This window comes from Oncorhynchus masou, unplaced genomic scaffold (genome assembly GCF_036934945.1).
Source record: "Oncorhynchus masou masou isolate Uvic2021 unplaced genomic scaffold, UVic_Omas_1.1 unplaced_scaffold_2638, whole genome shotgun sequence".
NCBI classification, from domain to species: Eukaryota; Metazoa; Chordata; class Actinopteri; order Salmoniformes; family Salmonidae; genus Oncorhynchus; species Oncorhynchus masou.
This window is the reverse complement of record NW_027009073.1, coordinates 48,928-56,580: the sequence shown is the minus strand read 5'-3', so window position 1 is coordinate 56,580 and position 7,653 is coordinate 48,928. Positions and strand designations below refer to the sequence as shown.

At 44.7% G+C, this 7,653-nt stretch overlaps 2 non-coding genes across 2 annotated transcripts; both read left to right on the top strand.

Annotated features, from left to right (window-relative positions):
- Positions 1-6,142: 6,142 nt before the first annotated feature.
- Positions 6,143-6,228, top strand: trnas-gcu (transfer RNA serine (anticodon GCU)). Its single transcript has one exon. It is a non-coding gene; the product is annotated as a tRNA-Ser (tRNA).
- A 1,028-nt stretch (positions 6,229-7,256) lies between these two features.
- trnas-gcu (transfer RNA serine (anticodon GCU)) lies at positions 7,257-7,338 on the top strand. Its single transcript has one exon. It is a non-coding gene; the product is annotated as a tRNA-Ser (tRNA).
- The last annotated feature ends 315 nt before the right edge of the window (positions 7,339-7,653 follow it).

The window sequence follows — 7,653 nt, the reverse complement described above, 5'->3', positions numbered from 1 at the left end:
CTGTGCTGTGCGTTTTGTTGCCAACCTATTTTGCTACCTGACAATTTTACGGTTTTTACTTTTTAATTACTGTTGTTATACACACACACACATATATATATATATTTTTTTTTTTCCACCCACAACTTTTTCACTCCGGACGCTTTATCTGGACACGATTCGTCAGGACCTCCAACACCCGAAGCTAAGTAGTAACATTAACATGATGCCTTCTAATTGCAGTCGCTGTACTTTCGCCTTACGGCGAGGATAGCTGTGCTACAAGCCCGGCTTCAGACGCAATCGTTAGGCAAGGGTAATTTCAGTGTAGGAAAGGATGAAACAGCGTCTGTGCCACCAGCAAGTACAGATAGTAGTATAAATCCCCTGGCACAGTCCCCGCAGCCGGACAACTTTCTCACGGTTTCTGGAAGTAAATGCTGTAGGAACGCTCAACCGGTGTCGCTCATTCAGCCGACAGAAACTTTCAACCGGTTTTCCCCATTAAGTAGCGAGTCGGAGTCAGAGGCCGAGCCTTCTCTGGTCTATACTCCTCCCTCCGGGGTCTGAGACGCCGAAGCTTCCCACCATTAGCTCTGACAAATTGAAAACTCTAGTCATTGGCGACTCCATTACCCGCAGTATTAGACTTAAAACGAATCATCCAGCGATCATACATTGTTTACCGGGGGGCAGGGCTACCGACGTTAAGGCTAATCTGAAGATGGTGCTGGCTAAAGCTAAAACTGGCGAGTGTAGAGAGTATAGAGATATTGTTATCCACGTCGGCACCAACGATGTTAGGATGAAACAGTCAGAGATCACCAAGCGCAACATAGCTTCTGCGTGTAAATCAGCTAGAAAGATGTGTCGGCATCGAGTAATTGTCTCTGGCCCCCTCCCAGTTAGGGGGAGTGATGAGCTCTACAGCAGAGTCTCACAACTCAATCGCTGGTTGAAAACTGTTTTCTGCCCCTCCGAAAAGTTAGAATTTGTAGATAATTGGCCCTCTTTTGGGACTCACCCACAAACAGGACCAAGCCTGACCTGCTGAGGAGTGACGGACTCCATCCTAGCTGGAGGGGTGCTCTCATCTTATCTACCAACATAGACAGGGCTCTAACTCCTCTAGCTCCACAATGAAATAGGGTGCAGGCCAGGCAGCAGGCTGTTAGCCAGCCTGCCAGCATAGTGGAGTCTGCCACTAGCATAGTCAGTGTAGTCAGCTCAGCTATCACCATTGAGACCGTGTCTGTGCCTCGACCTAGGTTGCGCAAAACTAAACATGGCGGTGTTCGCCTTAGCAATCTCACTAGGATAAAGACCACCTCCATTCCTGTCATTATTGAAAGAGATCATGATACCTCACATCTCAAAATAGGGCTACTTAATGTTAGATCCCTTACTTCAAAGGCAATTATAGTCAATGAACTAATCACTGATCATAATCTTGATGTGATTGGCCTGACTGAAACATGGCTTAAGCCTGATGAATTTACTGTGTTAAATGAGGCCTCACCTCCTGGCTACACTAGTGACCATATCCCCCGTGCATCCCGCAAAGGCGGAGGTGTTGCTAACATTTACGATAGCAAATTTCAATTTACAAAAAAAAAAATGACGTTTTCGTCTTTTGAGCTTCTAGTCATGAAATCTATGCAGCCTACTCAATCACTTTTTATAGCTACTGTTTACAGGCCTCCTGGGTCATATACAGCGTTCCTCACTGAGTTCCCTGAATTCCTATCGGACCTTGTAGTCATAGCAGATAATATTCTAATCTTTGGTGACTTTAATATTCACATGGAAAAGTCCACAGACCCACTCCAAAAGGCTTTCGGAGCCATCATCGACTCAGTGGGTTTTGTCCAACATGTCTCTGGACCCACTCACTGTCACAGTCATACGCTGGACCTAGTTTTGTCCCATGGAATAAATGTTGTGGATCTTAATGTGGATCTCAATACCCTAGATGCAGTTGCACCCCTAAAAACTAAAAACATTTCTCATAAGAAACTAGCTCCCTGGTACACAGAAAATACCCGAGCTCTGAAGCAAGCTTCCAGAAAATTGGAACGGAAATGGCGCCACACCAAACTGGAAGTCTTCCGTCTAGCTTGGAAAGACAGTACCGTGCAGTACCGAAGAGCCCTTACTGCTGCTCGATCATCCTATTTTTCTAACTTAATTGAGGACAATAAGAACAATCCAAAATTCCTTTTTGATACGGTCGCAAAGCTAACTAAAAAGCAGCATTCCCCAAGAGAGGATGACTTTCACTTTAGCAGTGATAAATTCATGAACTTCTTTGAGGAAAAAATTATGATTATTAGAAAGCAAATTACAGACTCCTCCTTAAATCTGCGTATTCCTTCAAAGCTCAGTTGTCCTGAGTCTGCACAACTCTGCGTGGACCTAGGATCAAGAGAGACGCTCAAGTGTTTTAGTACTATATCTCTTGACACAATGATGAAAATAATCATGGCCTCTAAACCTTCAAGCTGCTTACTGGACCCTATTCCAACTAAACTACTGAAAGAGCTGCTTCCTGTGCTTGGCCCTCCTATGTTGAACATAATAAACGGCTCTCTATCCACCGGATGTGTACCAAACTCACTCAAAGTGGCAGTAATAAAGCCTCTCTTGAAAAAGCCAAACCTTGACCCAGAAAATATAAAAAACTATCGGCCTATATCGAATCTTCCATTCCTCTCAAAAATCTTAGAAAAGGCTGTTGCTCAGCAACTCACTGCCTTCCTGAAGACAAACAATGTATATGAAATGCTTCAGTCTGGTTTTAGACCCCATCATAGCACTGAGACGGCACTTGTGAAGGTGGTAAATGACATTTTAATGGCATCGGACCGAGGCTCTGCATCTGTCCTCGTGCTCCTAGACCTTAGTGCTGCTTTTGATACCATCGATCACCACATTCTTTTGGAGAGATTGGAAACCCAAATTGGTCTACACGGTCAAGTTCTGGCCTGGTTTAGATCTTATCTGTCGGAAAGATATCAGTTTGTCTCTGTGGATGGTTTGTCCTCTGACAAATCAACTGTAAATTTCGGTGTTCCTCAAGGTTCCGTTTTAGGACCGCTGTTGTTTTCACTATATATTTTACCTCTTGGGGATGTTATTCGAAAACATAATGTTAACTTTCACTGCTATGCGGATGATACACAGCTGTACATTTCAATGAAACATGGTGAAGCCCCAAAATTGCCCTCGCTAGAAGCATGTGTTTCAGACATAAGGAAGTGGATGGCAGCAAACTTTCTACTTTTAAACTCGGATAAAACAGAGATGCTTGTTCTAGGTCCCAAGAAACAAAGAGATCTTCTGTTGAATCTGACAATTAATCTTAATGGTTGTACAGTCATCTCAAATAAAACTGTGAAGGACCTCGGCGTTACTCTGGACCCTGATCTCTCTTTTGAAGAACATATCAAGACCATTTCAAGGACAGCTTTTTTCCATCTACGTAACATTGCAAAAATCAGAAACTTTCTGTCCAAAAATGATGCAGAAAAATTAATCCATGCTTTTGTCACTTCTAGGTTAGACTACTGCAATGCTCTACTTTCCGGCTACCCGGATAAAGCACTAAATAAACTTCAGTTAGTGCTAAATACGGCTGCTAGAATCCTGACTAGAACCAAAAAATTTGATCATATTACTCCAGTGCTAGCCTCCCTACACTGGCTTCCTGTCAAAGCAAGGGCTGATTTCAAGGTTTTACTGCTAACCTACAAAGCATTGCATGGGCTTGCTCCTACCTATCTCTCTGATTTGGTCCTGCCGTACATACCTACACGTACGCTACGGTCACAAGACGCAGGCCTTCTAATTGTCCCTAGAATTTCTAAGCAAACAGCTGGAGGCAGGGCTTTCTCCTATAGAGCTCCATTTTTATGGAACGGTCTGCCTACCCATGTCAGAGACGCAAACTCGGTCTCAACCTTTAAGTCTTTACTGAAGACTCATCTCTTCAGTGGGTCATATGATTGAGTGTAGTCTGGCCCAGGAGTGGGAAGGTGAACGGAAAGGCTCTGGAGCAACGAACCACCCTTGCTGTCTCTGCCTGGCCGGTTCCCCTCTTTCCACTGGGATTCTCTGCCTCTAACCCTATTACAGGGGCTGAGTCACTGGCTTGCTGGGGCTCTCTCATGCCGTCCCTGAGGGGGTGCGTCACCTGAGTGGGTTGATTCACTGATGTGGTCATCCTGTCTGGGTTGGCGCCCCCCTTGGGTTGTGCCGTGGCGGAGATCTTTGCGGGCTATACTCAGCTTTGTCTCAGGATGGTAAGTTGGTGGTTGAAGATATCCCTCCAGTGGTGTGGGGGCTGTGCTTTGGCATAGTGGGTGGGGTTATATCCTTCCTGTTTGGCCCTGTCCGGGGGTGTCCTCGGGTGGGGCCACAGTGTCTCCTGACCCCTCCTGTCTCAGCCTTCAGTATTTATGCTGCAGTAGTTTATGTGTCGGGGGCTGGGGTCAGTTTGTTATATCTGGAGTACTTCTCCTGTCCAATTCGGTGTCCTGTGTGAATCTAAGTGTGCGTTCTCTAATTCTCTCCTTCTCTCTCTCGGAGGACCTGAGCCCTAGGACCATGCCCCAGGACTACCTGACATGATGACTCCTTGCTGTCCCCAGTCCACCTGGCCGTGCTGCTGCTCCAGTTTCAACTGAACCGCAGCCCTAGGACCATGCCCCAGGACTACTTGACATGATGACTCCTTGCTGTCCCCAGTCCACCTGGCCGTGCTGCTGCTCCAGTTTCAACTGTTCTGCCTTATTATTATTCGACCATGCTGGTCATTTATGAACATTTGAACATCTTGGCCATGTTCTGTTATAATCTCTACCCGGCACAGCCAGAAGAGGACTGGCCACCCCACATAGCCTGGTTCCTCTCTAGGTTTCTTCTGTTAAATGTCTCGATGGGATCGACACATGGCCCTGCCATTGCTCTGCCTAATTTTCATTGATTTCAATCAAGGGTTTACATACAGCAACTACAGTTTTTTAAGGTCATTTGCCACATTCAAATTACAGGATGAGGTGGCCGAGTGTTTTAGGCGATGGACTGCTAATCCATTGTGCTCTGCATGCATGGGTTAGAATCTCATTGTGTAACAATTAAAATTCTCTGCTTTATTTTGGCACTGGAAGATTTTGACTTTCACAAACACTGGTAAAATTGCTGACTGCCACAGCGAGAGCACAGGACTTGGTATCTGAGTGGTGAAGGCGATGAACTGCATGTGTGGATTATAACACCAACCTCTTCACGAAACATTTGTGATTTCCTCTCTTACATGGCCCCACATGAATATAGAATCCCTGCGCAATCCTAGAGCGACTAATAAGATTCAGGTATTGAAGAATAGCTTCACCAAGGGTAACCGCAATGGAGGGATTTGAACCGACACCTCAACACACTTAATCAAGCACTTGAGACCACTCGGCCTGACAAAACATTTGTTAAATGTCTCGATGGGATCGACACATGGCCCTGCCATTGCTCTGCCTAATTTTCATTGATTTCAATCAAGGGTTTACATACAGCAACTACAGTTTTTTAAGGTCATTTGCCACATTCAAATTACAGGATGAGGTGGCCGAGTGTTTTAGGCGATGGACTGCTAATCCATTGTACTCTGCATGCATGGGTTAGAATCTCATTGTGTAACAATTAAAATTCTGTGCTTTATTTTGGCACTGGAAGATTTTGACTTTCACAAACACTGGTAAAATTGCTGACTGCCACAGCGAGAGCACAGGACTTGGTATCTGAGTGGTGAAGGCGATGAACTGCATGTGTGGATTATAACACCAACCTCTTCACAAAACATTTGTGATTTCCTCTCTTACATGGCCCCACATGAATATAGAATCCCTGCGCAATCCTAGAGCGACTAATAAGATTCAGTTATTGAAGAATAGCTTCACCAAGGGCAACCTCAATGGTGGGATTTGAACCGACACCTCAACACACTTAATCAAGCACTTGAGAACACTCGGCCTGACAAAACATTTGTTAAATGTCTCGATGGGATCGACACATGGCCCTGCCATTGCTCTGCCTAACTTTCATTGATTTCAATCTGGGGTTAACATACAGCAACAACAGTTTTTTAAGGTCATTTGCCTCATGCATATAACAGGATGAGGTGGCCGAGTGGTTAAGGCGATGGACTGCTAATCCATTGTGCTCTGCATGCATGGGTTCGAATCCCATCCTCGTGTAACAATTAAAATTCTGTGCTTTATTTTGGCACTGGAAGATTTTGACTTTCACAAACACTGGTAAAATTGCTGACTGCCACAGCGAGAGCACAGGACTTGGTATCTGAGTGGTGAAGGCGATGAACTGCATGTGTGGATTATAACACCAACCTCTTCACAAAAATGTGTGATTTCCTCTCTTACATGGCCCCACATGAATATAGAATCCCTGCGCAATCCTAGAGCGACTAATAAGATTCAGTTATTGAAGAATAGCTTCACCAAGGGTAACCGCAATGGTGGGATTTGAACCTACACCTCAACACACTTAATCAAGCACTTGAGACCACTCGGCCTGACAAAACATTTGTTAAATGTCTCGATGGGATCGACACATGGCCCTGCCATTGCTCTGCCTAATTTTCATTGATTTCAATCAAGGGTTTACATACAGCAACTACAGTTTTTTAAGGTCATTTGCCACATTCAAATTACAGGATGAGGTGGCCGAGTGTTTTAGGCGATGGACTGCTAATCCATTGTACTCTGCATGCATGGGTTAGAATCTCATTGTGTAACAATTAAAATTCTCTGCTTTATTTTGGCACTGGAAGATTTTGACTTTCACAAACACTGGTAAAATTGCTGACTGCCACAGCGAGAGCACAGGACTTGGTATCTGAGTGGTGAAGGCGATGAACTGCATGTGTGGATTATAACACCAACCTCTTCACAAAACATTTGTGATTTCCTCTCTTACATGGCCCCACATGAATATAGAATCCCTGCGCAATCCTAGAGCGACTAATAAGATTCAGGTATTGAAGAATAGCTTCACCAAGGGCAACCTCAATGGTGGGATTTGAACCGACACCTCAACACACTTAATCAAGCACTTGAGAACACTCGGCCTGACAAAACATTTGTTAAATGTCTCGATGGGATCGACACATGGCCCTGCCATTGCTCTGCCTAATTTTCATTGATTTCAATCTGGGGTTAACATACAGCAACAACAGTTTTTTAAGGTCATTTGCCGCATGCATATAACAGGATGAGGTGGCCGAGTGGTTAAGGCGATGGACTGCTAATCCATTGTGCTCTGCATGCATGGGTTCGAATCCCATCCTCATCGTGTAACAATTAAAATTCTGTGCTTTATTTTGGCACTGGAAGATTTTGACTTTCACAAACACTGGTAAAATTGCTGACTGCCACAGCGAGAGCACAGGACTTGGTATCTGAGTGGTGAAGGCGATGAACTGCATGTGTGGATTATAACACCAACCTCTTCACAAAAATGTGTGATTTCCTCTCTTACATGGCCCCACATGAATATAGAATCCCTGCGCAATCCTAGAGCGACTAATAAGATTCAGTTATTGAAGAATAGCTTCACCAAGGGTAACCGCAATGGTGGGATTTGAACCTACACCTCAACACACTTAAT